Consider the following 20109-nt stretch of genomic DNA (forward strand, 5'->3'; position numbering starts at 1 on the left):
ACCAAAAGCTTCCCTGATGTTCACAGTAGCAGACCTAACAACGCTATAGCCCCTATTGTAGCAGCGGTACCAGGTCCAGTACCAGCACCAGCTATAACAACAGCAACACCAACGGCACCGGCCCTAGCAGAAGCACCAGCACAAACACAGCCAATAACACCTCTGACAGAAGTAGAAGCCCCTCCACCATCGCTGAAGACCACAATAATAATAATAGTAATATCAACAACATTAACTACAATATTAGCAACAACAGCACCTCCTCCACATAACTGGCAGCGACGATACCATTACCAATGCCACCTCCACACCCACCTTCAGCAAGATCAACACTAACAGCCCCGGCTCCAGCAACAGCAATTCCGACGACAGCATCATCAGCAGCACACGCAAGGGCGATAACATTAACGACGCACCCACTACCTCCCGCGGCACCAACGCCAGCAGCTCCGTCATTAACACTAGTAACTCTAGCGGCACCAATACCAGCAGCCCCGGCACCAACACTGGCAGCCCCAGCTCCAGCCTCATCAACATCAACAGCAATAACAGCAGCAACCACAGCAACATCAGCGACGGCAGCAACAATAGCAGTAACAACAATAACAGGTGCAGCATCGACATCGCACGCCCACGGAGATGCATTGGATGTACTAGGAAGTCCTTCAAGAGACGCGTTTCCAACCATAAATCCTCCTTCAGGGTCCCGGAAAGGAGATACCTAACATCGCTGGCCAGCCACGTCTTTATATAATAGTTTCACTTTAATAGTTTCAGTATTAAAGTGAAACTATTAAAGTGAAGGCATCTGACATTACAATAGAGAGATGCTTTTGTTTCACTTTTAACAGTTAAAACTGAAATAGTGGAGAAAATATGATATTGCTGTGGGCTCGCCCTAGGCAAGAAGTTAAATTTCCTTTTGCCCATGACACTACATGGACCCTAATTAAGGCATGTGTACATTTTGAATGAAATTGGTTGTGTAGTTCTCAAGTTTTAGGGATTCACACAGACAGACAGACAGACACACATTCTCAGTTTTATATATATAGATATACATATACAAGGTGGCCTAAAATCACAAAGGGTTTAAAATTGGTTGTGCCATTTTGGCGCAAATTGAGGACATACCGAAGCACACACATACACACGCACACACAAGCAGACATTTTCAGTTTTAATATGTAAGATGTGTGTGTGCGTGAGTGTATGTGTGTGTGTATGTGTTTGTGTGTGCGCACGTGTGTGTACATATATATCTGAATTAATTTTCTCATTGATAAAGTGTTCCACTTCAAGCATTTTTGAACTGTGATATTCTCATAGTTACATGAGTCTTTACACCCAATGCGGAGCTATTTCATTACACCTACAATATGAGTTGTGTTACTTCAACCATCATTAAGTTATTTCATTACAGCCATGGCTGAATTACACTATGTCAACCAAATGAGCTGCTTTAAGGGAATATATAATGTATATAGAAAAAGTGAGTAACCACAAACAAAACAAATCGGCTTCATCAAGGTCACAATATCTTTTTCAGTACAAACACCTGTAAGTTATTTCTTTACACTCGATATTGAGATTTAACATTAAAACCAACAACAGGTTGCAATATTACACAAAACACGTTAGCTCTTATTACAACCAACGCCTGTGTCAATGAAACTATCACCTCTCTATTTTATTGCAATCAACACTGATATTCTAGTCACTACTGATATCTCATTACAACCACCCAGGAGGCAATGTTTCATACATATATATATATATATATAATATATATATATATATATATATATATAATATATATATATATATATATATTTGTGTGTGTGTATACATATATCTGTATGTTTGTGTATATACAGTATACACACACACACACACATATATATATATATGTATGGAATGTTGAAAAGGAACACACGAATTGATATATATGGAAAAAGTCAAGGTAGAAAATGTTAAAATACTTTTATAAAAAACATTTCAGTACCATAAAGTAGTTGTATACTGTCAACTTAATGCGACAGTCCCATAAAGGAAATCATACTACTGCTATTTAGCCCTAGGAAGCAGCAACGCTTCCCGTCGGTCTTGACACATTTCTGTGTCCTTATGTTTACAAGGGGGAGACAAGCGAAGCCAGCATTAGGGACGAGATTCTGAGTCTTTCCTCGTTATCAGTCTGGGGTAGCATGGCCTGCTGGTTGGAGATGCCTATCTAGCTCTTGTAAACATATAAGAAATCTACAAAAATAGAAACAATGCATTTCTAAATATCTCAGAGAGATTTATGCCGTAGTGATACGATAAAGTAGTTGTATACTGTCAACTTAATATGACAGTCCCATGAAGGGAATCATACTATTGCTATTTAGTCCTAGGAAGCAGCAATACTTCCTGTCGGCCTTGACACATTTCCTGTATACTTATGCTTAGAAGGGGAGACAAGCACCCCCACCCAGCTAAGCCTGCAACCAGAGATTAGTTTTCATAGTATTCAAATACAAGGGGCATGTTCCTTGTTTCTGCCTGTCTCTGTCTCTCTTATTTACTCTTGTAGGGGATTATTTCTATTTGTGTAATATGCATCAAGTTTTACATTATTAAAAGTTGATATATGCTTAAATAGGTTTTTGGTTACCGAAAATCCAATCCTTATTATTTTATTATTAATTATAGTACTATATCTATTAGAAGTGAAATGCTTATCTATGATAGAACGAATTACTCGGATAAGGTTAGTTCTTATCATTTTGCCGTATGGTAAGATAAGCCAGATATTATCATCCTTTTTATTGAGGCATTTCACGTTGTTTTCGTGTGTATGTTTTATATATGGAAGATGTTACGTTTTAAGGATTTTTTTTAGTTTTCTTTTATTGTTTAGTCTGTAGTTAGGTCCATGTTGATTGTAATTCATATTTATATTATCGTTATGATTGCAATTATTTCTATTTCTATGATTATGCTTATTAATGTTAATTTTCGGTTCATTTGTATTTATTATAATCAAGTCTTCATTTACCTTGTTATTTGTCTGTGGGTTATCATTATGTGTGTCTAATTTAATTTTCTGTTTGTATCCTGCCTTAGCTAATGCTGAGTTATAATAATCTTTATTTATATTAAAAATTTCTTGACTAGATGAAAGGTAATTAATTCTACGTTGAATATTTTTAACTAAGCAATTTGTGATTGTTTTATGATGATAACTTTCTAAAATGGAAAATATCCCTTGCATTTGAAAGCTATGAAAATATTTTTTTAAAATACATTTCATTTAATTTTAAATTATAATAAAATAATAAAATAAGAAGGATTGGATTTTCGGTAATTATTTTTCATACTTTACACTAAGTTGAAAAAGTCGCAATGACTGAAACCGGTACTAAAATGTTCTTCGTGGTAAAATTATTTTAGCATTTTCTACCTTGTCTTATTTTCCTTATACATATCAATTCGCGTGTTCCTTTTCATCCCTCTCTCTCTCTCTCTCTCTCTCTCTACACACACACACACACACACACACACACACACACACACACACACACACACACATATATATATATATATTGGCATCATTGACTCAAAGGCCAAGAGTTTCATGAATTTTACTCAGTCTTTTAGCCTTTTAAGGCAAGAACAAGTGATCATAGCAATCTTCTTGCCTCCAGACAATCAGTCTTTGTTTCTCATAATGACATGCCAGTTTCGGAAAATTCTTGATTATTGAGGTCATTGCCCCTCCTCTTTAAAAATTCTAATTACAAACAGAAAACTATTTGTTTCACATTCTCTGGAACTGGAGATGATTTCAGCATATCAGGATTATACTTTACGTGTTATTTGACATTCCCTCATTCGGTTTTGTTGTTCAAATATATGTCCCTAACCACTGAGTCATTTCTTTAAGGTAATTTTACACTTCGTATGTATGTGTGTGTGTGTGTGTGTGTGTGTGTGTGTGTGTGCGCGCGCGCGTGTGTGTGTATGTGTGTGTGTATGCGTTTGGACATAGGTGGATTTTTATAGACACGCAGGTGTTTCCATCTGTCTATTCTGCAGGTAGCATTGGTTTACCTATGTAAATATATAATATAATCTTGTATTGCAGTATATGCATGTTTATACGTACATACATATATATGTGTGTGTTTATTTACACACCCAGACCATCCCTCAGACACACACATATACACATATACCAACACACACGTATATGCATGTAAATAAATACCTATCTATCTATCTATCTATCTATCTATCTATCTATCTATCTATCTATCTATCTATCTATCTATCTATCTATCTGCATATGTACTTGCCCGCACATATATAAATATGCTCATACATGAATGTGGGTACGTGTCTCACGGGTAGCCTTCACATTTTTCTATCCCAAAGAATTTTTCTGTTCAGCATTTACATGCTTATATTTATAGTATTTAGGTGCTTCGGGATCCAGTTTTCTCAAATAATTATAGAATTACATATATACATATATACATATATATATACATACACACACACACACACACACACACACACACACACACACACACACATACACATACACACACACACACACACACACACACACACACACACACACACACACACACACACATATATATATATATATATGTCTCCATCCAGCCACATATATATATCCACAGACACACACGCACAAATCTTAATTGTGAAGTTTGTGTTAAGTCAGACGAAAATACCTTTTCTGCACATTATATGTTTGTGGACAAACAAAAGTAGGACCAACCAAATGTATTTTATATACAATTTAACCGTCAAAGAAGATACGGCTATGTTCGCTATTAATAAGTCATAATAATAAAAATAATAATAATAATGATGATGATGATGATGATGATGATGATGATGATGATGATGATGATGATGATGATGATGATGATGATGAAGATGATGATGATGATGATGATGATGATGATTATAATAATAATAATAATAATAATAATAATAATAATAATAATATTAAGGCCAACAGACCAGATATAGTTGTCAGAGATCATGAAGAAAAAAATGCTTTCTAATTGATGTATCAATACCGGCAGATGACAACGTGTCTCTAAAAGAAATGGAGAAACTTTCAAAATACAAAGACCTGGAAATAGAGGTAACCAGAATGTAGAATCTAAAAACAGAAACAATTCCTATCATAGAGGTAACCAGAATGTGGAATCTAAAAACAGAAAGAATTCCTATCATAGTAGGTGCATTAGGCATGATAAAAAAATATTCAGACAAATACATAACAAAAACACCAGGACTTACAAACACATATAACATACAGAAAATTGCACTACTAGGCACTGCACACATCCTACGCAGAACACTTTCCATACAATAACCATCAGAGTATCACAACAAATCACAGCACATATCTAAGGCACACAGAGCTGCGCTTGGTAGTGAAGTGAAAGCACGCTATAAAAATAAAACTACTGAATGATAATAATAATAATAATAAGTCAGATGCTGAAGCAGCAAGAAAAATTCTGGGCAGAAATATGGAGCGAAGAACCCCAACATAATATAAAAACAGACTGGTTGCGGGAATTACAAGAGAAATGGAAGGTGGAGTGAATTAAGAACACATAATTACAGGAAGGCTTACGACAGTGTTCCACACTGCTGGCTATTGTAGTAACCAAGAACGCTCGGAGTCAATAAGATTATAAATAGCTTTATGAAAAAAATAACTATGAGAGTGTGTCAAGTAGAATTGATATGTGATAATGAATCGCTACGAAGCGTGAAAATTCATAGGGGCATTTTCCAGGGAGACTTACTTCTCCGCTACGTCGTTGTTAATCACCCTGAGAAATGTACTGAGAAAATCCAGGCTTGCATATGAGTTTATTAAAACCAAGGTGAAAATAATTTCCTGCTTTTTGTGAGAAAGTCCTGGAGTCTCTGATCCAAACAGTAAGAGTTTTCAGCAAGTATATTGAAATGCGGTCTTGGGTAAATAAGTGTGCAGTGTTAATTATGAAGAGAGGGTGGAAGATAATCTCCGAATGGTATAAAATTAGCATCATTAGATCGCTATGGAATAATAAGGGATACAAATAATAAGACGATAAGATTATGGACGGAGAAATGAGAGAAAAGTGTCTTAAGAGTACAAGAGAATAATTAGGAAGGTTCTCGAAACAAAATTAAATGGAGAGATTATAATTAAAGCAATAAATACATGAGCTATGCCAATATTAATATACACTGCTCTCTTTCTGAAATGGATAAAGGTTGAGCTACAGAACTTGGATAGAAGAACTAAAAACTGTTCACAATGCACAATGCACTGTGTAAGAGTGCACTGGGATGTTAGCCAAGTGTGTGGCTTTGCAACAACATCGAAGGTTGTATGGACACGAACCAGAGGCTGTTATGATAGAAAAGAAGAAAACAAGACCTTATGAGACTTCCTCATAAAGACTGACGGTATTACTACTGAAACAAGAAAAAGCAGGTTTTATCATAGAGAACAAAATAAACAGTGTAAGATCATGGATTTGAAATTCCCTGATAACAGAGTCAATACCAAAGAAGTGAAATAGACGTAGCTGTGTGGTAAGAAGCTTGCTTCCCAACCACGTGGTTCCGGGTTCAATCCTTCTGCGCGGAACCTTGGGTAAATGTCTTCTACTATAGCCTCGGGCAGATCAAAGCCTTGTGAGTGGATTGGTAGACGGAAGATGAAAGAAGCCCGTCATATGTGTGTGTGTGTATCTGTTTGTTTAGGCCTGTGTTTGTCCCTTTCCACCGCTTGACAATCAATGTTGGTTTGTTTATGGTGTGTAATTTAGCGGTCCGGCAAAAAGAGGCTGATATGATAAGTACCAGGCTTAAAAATATAAGGCATATGGTCGATTTGTTCGACTAAAACCCTTGAATGCATAGCCGCAGTCAGGTGACTGAAACAAGTCAAAGATCCTCCAAAGAGCCGAAGAGACTGTGGAAGACTAAGACAACAGTTATTCTTGTGGTAATTGGTGCACATGGCACAACACCCAAAATGCTACCTAAGAAACTGAAAGAGATTGGAACCGAGGCTCGTATTGTCGACCTGCTGAAAGTGCCATTTTATATTCTGCAAGGATTTTGGGAGAGATTCTTGAGATTTGAAGAGAATTAGTTGTCACCAAACCGTAACATGTGGAGGCGCAATGCCCAGTAGTTAGGGCAGCGGACTCGCAGTCGGAGGATCGCGGTTTCGATTCCCAGACTGGGTGTTGTATGTACTTATTGAGCGAAAACACCTAAAGCTCCACGAGGCGCCGGCAGGGGGTGGTGGAGATCCCTGTTGTACTCTTTCGCCCCAACTTTCTCTCACTCTTTCTTCCTGTTTCTTGAGTAACGCTGCGATGGACTGGCATCCCGTCAAGTTGGGGGGGGGGGACTACATACGTCACAGAAACCGGGAAAACGGGCCCATTAGCCTGGTTAGGCTTGAAAAGGGCGCATAAATACATAAATAAACCGTAACATAATATTCATGCTAAATAATTAGTATGTACTAGTGCTTTTCAGTTGCTTCACCTTAACCAATTAAGCATGTATAATAACAGAGGGTTTATTGAAAGCAACAAGGAACTACGCAACAAAGAACTAAGCAATCAATTCCACATAGCCACAACTGAAGTTGCTGAAAAACAGATGGGACTGGCTGAAGAAAGGAGCATTGAAAAAAGGGACAGTGAAAAGGAGATTGCGAACACCATACTTATAGCGCAAGGCCAAGCTTTGGCCATAAATTGGAGGGTCAACCTTAGGACTGAGCAAATATCTCCACTGTGCTGCATCGGTAACAGAGTGGACGAAACCATTGCCTATATTGAGAACGAATTCACCTCATCCACTTCTCCCATATAAAATACTTAACCTCCTGTTCTCAATTATTCGTCCTCGATGTCTCTGTAGCCGTGACCGTGAATGTGAGACACAATTTCAGTATATGAACTAACACTTCCCTCGACGAGGATTACCTCCACCTTAGTGCAACCCGCCCTCACTCTTGTTCATGAAGTCGACCACGCCTCTACCTCCCTTGCGTCCACCTCCCTCAAATTCCTTTCCTTCCCTCTTACCTACCACCCTCTTATACTACCTGCTCAGCGGATTATTCTACATTTATTCCAAGTCCTCCGGTCCATTCCCTCCACTTCTCCTACATAACCTGCGCTTATACCTGTCTTTTTCGATGCTTAAAATGCTCTCTCGACAACTCAATTTATATATTTATGAATGAAGAAAAGAATCTCGCTCATTATGTCTCTCCTCTCTCTCCCCCTCTCTCTCCTTCTCTGTCTCTCTCTCTGTTTATATATATATATATATTTACACACACACACAAGGTGGACCAGACGACGATTGCCTGGCCGCTTAGGTCCCCGCTGTTGCGTGACATTTCCGTGTCTCTGCTACAGACACGCATTAATCTTTCATTTTTCAAACAACCACTCCTCATTTATTTAATTACTACACTCTTTTCCTATAGCCGCGCACGCACATCATCACGCACATGACACTCACGCACACGCCACACACACACACACACACACACACACACACACACACACACACACACACACATCTATATTCACATGCATTCAGACAATCAAATACACCCATAAATGTCCAACGTTTTGCTCAAGCACGTAGTCACAATATGAAGACACACATAATAGCATATACACACACATAATATCATATATACACACATAATAGCATACACACACACTCTCCACTTATTTCTGCCATACCTCTCTCCATCAACATACCACTCAAATCGCACATAGCTGAGTCAATTACACACATACATAAATGACACATACACACTCGTATGAGGCTTATACGACATCAATCATTCTTTATACGCGCACAGTTATATATGCAAGGTTCAAGCAATCCATAGAACAACCCAGGAGCATTCATTATAACACAATAATAGATACACTCACAGCAAAAATGAGATACACACACACACACACAAACACACATACACACACACATACACACACACATACACACACACAGAGAATGGCCTATACATACACATATTCACTCCCCATAATACCATCACATTTAACGCAGCTAACGTAGATACGCTCATACGTAGTCACACGCACGCGGACTCATATAAACACTTCCAAGACCAATATCCATACGTACATCCGTATATGTTACTTATCCCACTCCAGACTGGGCTCACATAGTACACATTAACACTGAAAGTATGTACATAAATTCGTGCACATATACACACGCGTGTGCACATAACATACTAATACAACCATACATAGATTTGTACACAAAGGTTTCCACTCACTGGGTTCACAATGGAAACTCTAACACCAAAAAAGAAACAGAAACACACAGACACACGCACACACAAGCATTATACACTTTCGAGCTCATGCACACTTCATAACTACACACCTGTATTAAGCCCAATATATATATTATACGCATATATGTATATATATATTCTACATCGAGTGAAAAACGGGATGGACGCTTTGGTTTTGTTTTGGTGCCTAGCTCTCTTGTACACGACTATGATGATTTGCATCCCCAACGTAAATCGTCTTTTTCCCAAGCTTATAATGTAATGCATGTCCTTGAAGTAGTAATTGTACGCGGCTGAAGAAGGCTATTGACATACAAATTACATCAATTATGCATTGATATAAACCGTCTAATAAAAGCCAGAAACATATGTACTGCTAAATCCTTTGCATCATGTTTTTATTTGATATATATAATATATATATAATATATATATTATATATATATATAATAATAATAAATATTAGGGAATATATCCAAATTTACAGGGAAAAAAAATCAGATTTAGGATTAAATCCAATTTTATAGTAAAATATTATAAAATATTATTTGAGACAAAACCACTATTTTGCAAAACAAACAAGGAAAGACTTAATCAATACATAAAATTTAATAAATAGTCAAAAAAACCGCCACTACAATCGTTTCTTGTCTTGATCGACAATCTTCAGGTGGACTTCCAATCTAAAAAATCAAAATTTTAAAATATAAAAATAATACTTTTAAATAATTAAAGTATAAATGAAAAAATATAAGTATATAATCCATATATAACCTATATATAATCCATATCGAAAATATAGACTAATTACCACGAATTCCCTAAAAAAACCATGATAAAACAAAACTCTTAAAAACATATAACGATAAAATCTCCCTTTGCTAAACTCTATAACAAACCTATAAAGTAAACCCCCTAACCTAAACATTCACACACAAATACACACACGTAAACCACAGACTCACGACTTATACACATACCTATACTAACTTATAACCTCAATATACACCAAAACCCACTCCCTCCCCACACAGACAAATTAACACATACATCCCAAAACCTAAATAACAAACCCATATACACATTCACACACAAACACACACTCACACGCAAAACACTCACACACAAAAGATACATATACTCCCTCACATATACGCCTATACATACTCACTAAAACTCGACATATACAACAATACTTACACACCCACAAAAAACATTATATACATTTATGAGCTTTAACTCACCTTAGCATCTCTAACAAACAACTTGCAGTAACCCAATCCCATTCTCTATGCCTACCTCACTACTACACTATTCCATTCACATTCCAAGCAACGCTAGTCCACCACCCGGTTATTCACGTGGCAAAACGAACACCACTCAAAAATTATGAATGAAACAATGTAAAAAATAACCAACACCTAAAATAGACAAAATACCACGAATTACCTAAAAAAAACCATGATAAACCAAAACTCATAAAAACATATAACGATAAAATCTCCCTTTGCTAAACCCTATAACAAACTTATATAGCAATCCCCCTAACCTAAACATTCACACACAAAAAACCCACACGTAAACCACAGACCCAAGACTTATACACAAACCTATACTAACTTATAAACCTCAATATACACCAAAAACCACTCCCTCCCCACACAGACAAATTAACACATACATCCCAAATCCTAAATAACAAACCCAAATACACATTCACACACAACACACACACACACGCAAAACACACACACACAACAGATACATATGCTCCCTCACATATACGCATATACATACTCACTAAAACTCGATATATACAACAATATTTACACCCACACTCATACAGATAAATAAATTAATTATACAATTAAAAACTCACAACCAATCTCATATACATAAACACTCTTATGAAAACAACAATAAATACATCGTAATTAACCAGAATATCAAAATAACATTATGACATAAGGATAAATCAAATACATACTTACAATTCAGTTACAAATTATGAAGTGAAATTAGATTCTTAGCCGTTAAAAAACCAAACAAAATTACGTTACCATGGAAATAACTAATGTAAAAAAAGAATACGCGCCATAGAAAGTAAACGTCATTCATAGTATGAATGGAGAAATATAATAAATGGAACTAAAAACTATTTCCACGTAGCAACCAACGCTACTTAAAAAAAATTTATTATGAATGGATTCTTTAAAAACTATCATGAAAAATCAATTATATACATTTATGAGCTTTAGCTCACCCTAGCAACTCTAACAAACAACTTACAGTAACCCATACTCAATGCCTACCTCATTACCACCCTAATCCATTCACAATTCCAAGCAACACTAGTCCACCACCCGTTACAATTCCCAACTCTACCCATTCATTCACAATTTCAACGACGTTCCCTTCAACAACTCTACATATAAGCCTCAACATATACACCGGAGATACACTTACACATCCGTGCGGATGGGTGAGAGTATACATTAAGTGTAGTGATGGGGCTCCCATTTCTAAACCATTTGTACCTGTGTGGTAGTCTCCATGTGTATATTCACGCACGGGTATAAATACAGGGGGTACACGCTCACTTCATTTACGTGTACCCCTCACATGTACATATGCATACTATTTTGGCTCGATATATGCAACAATGTAATCACGCCCGTATGTGTGAGCATTCACTGGTTGTGCAATTCACCCATCTGGGTGTGATTGTGTGTAAACTTATCACTGTGGAGGTCGAGCTTGATACGTATATATTAGTGTGTATTAGGGGTTGTACGTACTAATTATGTTCATGTGCTTCACGCACTTGCGTCCATGTATGGAAGAATATATTGGGATTACTATGTAGGTGTAAATAGGGTATGGGGGAGTTTTGTCATTGTATGGGTGTGGGTTTCATTTGTGATGGTGGTTAGTTGGTGATTATTAGTATGTTCTGTATATTAGGGCTAATATGTATTATTCAAGTGTGTATAATTGTATACATATAATTGGTGTGAATGGGATTACTCCCATTTTTTTTTTTTTTTTTTTTTTTTTTTTATTATTTTTAGGGGATGTATGTGTTTATTTATCCATGTGGGGCTGGAGTTATTTATTAAATTTTATGTATTGATTAAGTCTTTCCTTGTTTGTTTTGCAAAATAGTGGTTTTGTCTCAAATAATATTTTATATATATATATATATATATATATATTATATATATATATATATTATATATATATATATATATAATAATAATAAATATTAGGGAATATATCCAAATTTACAGGGAAAAAAATCAGATTTAGGATTAAATCCAATTTTATAGTAAAATATTATAAAATATTATTTGAGACAAAACCACTATTTTGCAAAACAAACAAGGAAAGACTTAATCAATACATAAAATTTAATAAATAGTCAAAAAAACCGCCACTACAATCGTTTCTTGTCTTGATCGACAATCTTCAGGTGGACTTCCAATCTAAAAAATCAAAATTTTAAAATATAAAAATAATACTTTTAAATAATTAAAGTATAAATGAAAAAATATAAGTATATAATCCATATATAACCTATATATAATCCATATCGAAAATATAGACTAATTACCACGAATTCCCTAAAAAAACCATGATAAAACAAAACTCTTAAAAACATATAACGATAAAATCTCCCTTTGCTAAACTCTATAACAAACCTATAAAGTAAACCCCCTAACCTAAACATTCACACACAAATACACACACGTAAACCACAGACTCACGACTTATACACATACCTATACTAACTTATAACCTCAATATACACCAAAACCCACTCCCTCCCCACACAGACAAATTAACACATACATCCCAAAACCTAAATAACAAACCCATATACACATTCACACACAAACACACACTCACACGCAAAACACTCACACACAAAAGATACATATACTCCCTCACATATACGCCTATACTACTCACTAAAACTCGACATATACAACAATACTTACACACCCACAAAAAACATTATATACATTTATGAGCTTTAACTCACCTTAGCATCTCTAACAAACAACTTGCAGTAACCCAATCCCATTCTCTATGCCTACCTCACTACTACACTATTCCATTCACATTCCAAGCAACGCTAGTCCACCACCCGGTTATTCACGTGGCAAAACGAACACCACTCAAAAATTATGAATGAAACATGTAAAAAATAACCAACACCTAAAATAGACAAAATACCACGAATTACCTAAAAAAAACCATGATAAACCAAAACTCATAAAAACATATAACGATAAAATCTCCCTTTGCTAAACCCTATAACAAACTTATATAGCAATCCCCCTAACCTAAACATTCACACACAAAAAACCCACACGTAAACCACAGACCCAAGACTTATACACAAACCTATACTAACTTATAAACCTCAATATACACCAAAAACCACTCCCTCCCCACACAGACAAATTAACACATACATCCCAAATCCTAAATAACAAACCCAAATACACATTCACACACAAACACACACACACACACGCAAAACACACACACACAACAGATACATATGCTCCCTCACATATACGCATATACATACTCACTAAAACTCGATATATACAACAATATTTACACCCACACTCATACAGATAAATAAATTAATTATACAATTAAAAACTCACAACCAATCTCATATACATAAACACTCTTATGAAAACAACAATAAATACATCGTAATTAACCAGAATATCAAAATAACATTATGACATAAGGATAAATCAAATACATACTTACAATTCAGTTACAAATTATGAAGTGAAATTAGATTCTTAGCCGTTAAAAAACCAAACAAAATTACGTTACCATGGAAATAACTAATGTAAAAAAAGAATACGCGCCATAGAAAGTAAACGTCATTCATAGTATGAATGGAGAAATATAATAAATGGAACTAAAAACTATTTCCACGTAGCAACCAACGCTACTTAAAAAAAATTTATTATGAATGGATTCTTTAAAAACTATCATGAAAAATCAATTATATACATTTATGAGCTTTAGCTCACCCTAGCAACTCTAACAAACAACTTACAGTAACCCATACTCAATGCCTACCTCATTACCACCCTAATCCATTCACAATTCCAAGCAACACTAGTCCACCACCCGGTTACAATTCCCAACTCTACCCATTCATTCACAATTTCAACGACGTTCCCTTCAACAACTCTACATATAAGCCTCAACATATACACCGGAGATACACTTACACATCCGTGCGGATGGTGAGAGTATACATTAAGTGTAGTGATGGGGCTCCCATTTCTAAACACATTTGTACCTGTGTGGTAGTCTCCATGTGTATATTCACGCACGGGTATAAATACAGGGGGTACACGCTCACTTCATTTACGTGTACCCCTCACATGTACATATGCATACTATTTTGGCTCGATATATGCAACAATGTAATCACGCCCGTATGTGTGAGCATTCACTGGTTGTGCAATTCACCCATCTGGGTGTGATTGTGTGTAAACTTATCACTGTGGAGGTCGAGCTTGATACGTATATATTAGTGTGTATTAGGGGTTGTACGTACTAATTATGTTCATGTGCTTCACGCACTTGCGTCCATGTATGGAAGAATATATTGGGATTACTATGTAGGTGTAAATAGGGTATGGGGGAGTTTTGTCATTGTATGGGTGTGGGTTTCATTTGTGATGGTGGTTAGTTGGTGATTATTAGTATGTTCTGTATATTAGGGCTAATATGTATTATTCAAGTGTGTATAATTGTATACATATAATTGGTGTGAATGGGATTACTCCCATTTTTTTTTTTTTTTTTTTTTTTTTTTATTATTTTTAGGGGATGTATGTGTTTATTTATCCATGTGGGGCTGGAGTTATTTATTAAATTTTATGTATTGATTAAGTCTTTCCTTGTTTGTTTTGCAAAATAGTGGTTTTGTCTCAAATAATATTTTATATATATATATATATATATATATATATATATATATTATATTATATATTAAATTAGAGATAAAACCACTATTAGGTAAATCAAACAATGAAAAACTTAAGCCAATACATAAAATTAATTAATTTAAATTATTTTAAATATATATCAAAATTATTAAAAGATTAATAAAAGATAATGATTAAAGCACTACGATCGTTTCATGGCTGTCCAATTCGTAATAATTCGAGTTATGGTTACAGTCAATCTTCAGGTGATTGAAATATCAGACTTTATATTCAATAAACCATTAAATATTTATTAAAAATATATTTAGTAATAAAATATTTAGTAATAAAATGAACAACTATATATAATCTAACTATAATTAAAAACAGAACCTAAATAACTAAGATAAACTAATATAAAATGTACTACAAATCACCAGCTATATTTAGAATACTATTACATAAAACAACAAATAGGGAGCTAATTAAGGCTAAGACATATTCATTGTTTATCAAGAAATTTATTATATAAGTAATTATATAAGTAAAGTAACTTGTGCCTGCATTTTATTTTGCGCTCATGACACACACACACACACACACACACACACACACACACACACATATATATATATGTATGTATATATATATATATATATACATACATATATACATACATATATATACATATATACATATATACATATACATATATATATATACATATACGTACATATATATACATATATATATATATATATATATAATATATATATATATATTATATATATATAATATATATATATATACATATATTATATACATACATATATATATATATACATACATACACACACACATACATATATGGGGAGAATTCACAAAAAAACCCAAAAGACGAAGACAGGTGGTGTGGACAAGAAACAGATGTGTTAGTATAGCGCTCGGGAAGTGAAAAAGTCTTTAACGATTCGATGCTACGCTCTTCCACAGAAAGAAACAAGGAGAGAAAATAAATGTGTAGTGGCTAGCGATTTATACATACATACATTTATACATACATATATACATACATACATATATATATACATACCTACATACATACATATATATATAGATATGCATAAATATATATATATATACATACATACATATACATACATACATAAATACATACATACCAGAAAGTTTATTGATAACCACAATTGTTTCGACTGATCTTGGGAACCTGCTTTATTAGAAAACTACCAGGTGTATACCATACGATTTATTAAATAATAATAATAATAATAATAATAATAATAATAATAATAATAATAATAATAATAATAATCCTTTCCACTATAGGTTCAAAACCTGGAATTTGATGAGAGGGGGATGATCGGTTATATCGACACCGGTATTTGATTTGTACTTAATTTATCAACCCCGAAAGGATGAAAAGCAAAGTCGACCCCGGTGGAATTTGAACTGAAAACATGAAGACTGACGTAATACCGCTTAGTATCCCGCTTAGTATATCGCCCAGCGTGCTAACGATTCTGCCAACACGCTGCTTTAATAATAATAATAATAATAATAATAATAATAATAATAATAATAATAATAATAATAATAAAATAATAATAATAATAATAAATGATAATAATAATAATAATAAGATATATATATATATATATATGCACACACATACATACTGGATTGAAAATGAATTGACTAACACTGACGACAGAAACGCACATACACGTACTTCTTGGTAGCACCCGGATACACACACAAACATACACACACACACGCGCGCGCATATACATACATATACACATGCATAGGTGCATAATCTACACAAATTATGTATTTATATATATATATATATATATATATATATATATATATATATATATATATATATATATTCATAGTTTCTCTGGTAAGTACGTAACTTCTCTCCTCTTCTGCTTCTTGCGGTCATACAACCTCTACTATTTTTAAGACCCGACACAGCCAAAATACATTTTTTCATTACATTTTCTTTTTAAACTTTTCTTCTTGTACACTTTTCATTCGAGCTATCTAACTTTCTGAAGAAGGACCTGTAGCCCGAAACGTCAAAGACATTTTATTTTTCTTAAGAAATGCTTCCATGAAAGGGGAATTTAACCCTCCATCAATTAATTTGGATAACAAAAAATGATAAAAGTATAACAAAAACTGCTTTGAGATCAGAGATTTGCTATGTGTACCTTTAGCGATATCTACTAACAGAATACTCTTCGTAGCTACTCTCATACGCTTTCTCATAATTATGTTACATTGCATGTACGAATATTCCTTCGTATACGAATTGATCAAGTACGATGGATGCATTGTACATACGTATGAAAATCTATGTAAAATATATTTATATTAAAAACGTTTTTGTTTGTAAAACTTTTATGCGGATGAATGTTGTAGAGGAAGTAGCGAAATAATGTGTTTTACTGAAAGCGGTGAAATTTGGAAGTGGAAAAGCTAGTAGGAAAATATAGTATTTAGATGCTTTGATATATAGATTATAAAGTCTTAGAAGATAATACGAATATTGTACATGCCCAAGCACTGCTATAGACACTTCGAAATGTTATATAGAAAAATAACTCGTTTGTAATAGTTATGTATATCAGTACAGTTTTCTCAGTAAAAACAATGCGGGTTTAAAACTTTATTTTAAAGATCTATGTTTGTTTATTTTTTACACACTTTTGTGAAGTTCAACTTGAATTGTTACAATTCTGAGTGAAACCTCTTTCTGGAACAAACTGAAAATTGTCAGCATCGTTTTAAAGCAATTTATCCACAATATAGGGAATTTATTTGACTTTATTTACTTTGGATATTAATAAACTTGAGCTGGGTATGTGTGTTAGTAACTGAAATACATGGATATATTTGTTTCGGAGGTGTGCTTGCCAAACAAGTGATTTGACCCTAAACAGTGCGTTGACATTAAAATAATTGTAGCGTGGAAGATACACGATTAGCTGTTCGGAATCACACAGGCTTAATTTTGCTTATATAGGTATTTGCTGTATGTTGTCAACATTTTCATCGCTCGAACTTTGACATCACATTAGAAAATAATAAATCTTTACGTGAAATTTACAGTCTTTGTTTGTTCTTATATGACTAACGTGTATTTCACACTGCTTTGCATTGACATTACCATTATCATACAGGTGTATTAGATTAGACGTATCTGCAGTTAAAGCATATTACGACCAAAACAAGGAAAATTCTGTGTAGCCTTTTGGCATGTTAGAAATAGCACCAGCATTGCTTCATACTGTACATTCGCGTATTAAAGAACGAAAATAACGTGAGATTATGTGATCGTAGACAGCTCTAAGTAAACAGGAAAGCCACGACTAGAATGGCAATAAGAAGGATGTTCGCTCAGAGTTGACCCCCGCTCCCTGCCACCACCGCCAACAACAGCAGCAACAACAACAACAACAGCAGCAGCAGTAGTCAATTGAAATGGATCTCTTTCCATCAACTCTAAAAATCTCGTTCACCAATCATTCTCCCACCCATCCGTTCATTCATACATCCATGCATGCATCCTTCTATTCATACATCAATCCATGCAGTCATCTAATCTATCTATCTATCTATCTATCTATCTATCTATCTATCTATCTATCTATCTATCTATCTATCTATCTATCTATCTATCTATCTATCTATCTATCTATCTATCTATCTATCTATCTATCTATCTACTTCTCTGTCCGTCTCTGTCTGTCTGTATCTGTCTGTCTGTCTCTGTCTATCTGCCTATCTGCCCCTCTCTCTCTCTCTCTCTCTCTCTCTCTCTCACCTGCTTTAAATTTCAGTTTTCATTTGATTTCATTCGCCACTTATTCACCGTAATGCTTTAGTTATTCTCTCGCTGCTCGTGTATCAGATAAACTGAAAAAAAACCGAACGAGTCAATGGTGGGGCATTCATGTATCCACTTGATATTAGCTGCGAATCCCCCTAAAATAAGTATAAAAGAAAGAAAAATGCATTTGATAGTGAATTGCTACATGCCCAACCACGAAAGAAAGGGGATAGTTACGAATGCAATACTAAGTGATTAGTCTACTTGATCAGATTCGACCTAGGGTTAAATAACAACTACAACAATAATTTTAGCGTCGATGAGGACAATAATAGCAGCAAAAGTATTCCTTTCTACAATAGGTATAAGGCCAGAAATTTCGGAAGAGGGGGCAAGTCAATAACATTGACTCCAGTATTCAGTTGGTGCTTATTTTAACTACCCCGAAAGGACGAAAGGCGAAGTCGACCCAGGCAGAACTTAGACTCAGAACGTAAAGACGAACGAAATGCAACTAAGCCTACGATTCTGCTAGCTCGCTGCCTTAGCTGTAACAACAAAATCACCTTTATGGTACACCTGTTCTGTTGTGCATTAAATTCAACTGATAATCTAGTGATGTGCACAGTTCTTCTATATCAAAATTTTGTTGCATACCCAATTGAATATTAGCTGATGATTCATTTTCTGTGGTGATGTTTAACAAAATTTTAATATTTTTACCTTTTGCTCAGTTTACCTGGATTTACCTGTAATTAAAGTCACTTTGAGACAAAAGTTATGTAAAAGAATTGATTAGGAACCCTTTCTTTAATTATGTTCCAAATATCACATTAAGATGTTGATAAGTAAAAAAGTTACAGTTATTT

At 34.5% G+C, this 20109-nt stretch overlaps 1 long non-coding RNA gene across 1 annotated transcript in view; it reads left to right on the forward strand.

Annotated features, from left to right (window-relative positions):
* Positions 1-15980: 15980 nt before the first annotated feature.
* The window catches only part of LOC118766332, a 28105-nt gene continuing 23976 nt past the window's right edge, over positions 15981-20109 (forward strand). Inside the window, exon 1 of the long non-coding RNA XR_005002275.1 lies at positions 15981-16013. This is a non-coding gene — a long non-coding RNA (uncharacterized LOC118766332). The remainder of the gene's footprint in view (positions 16014-20109) is intronic.

The sequence above is a fragment of the Octopus sinensis genome, linkage group LG1 (genome assembly GCF_006345805.1).
Source record: "Octopus sinensis linkage group LG1, ASM634580v1, whole genome shotgun sequence".
NCBI lineage: Eukaryota > Metazoa > Mollusca > Cephalopoda > Octopoda > Octopodidae > Octopus > Octopus sinensis.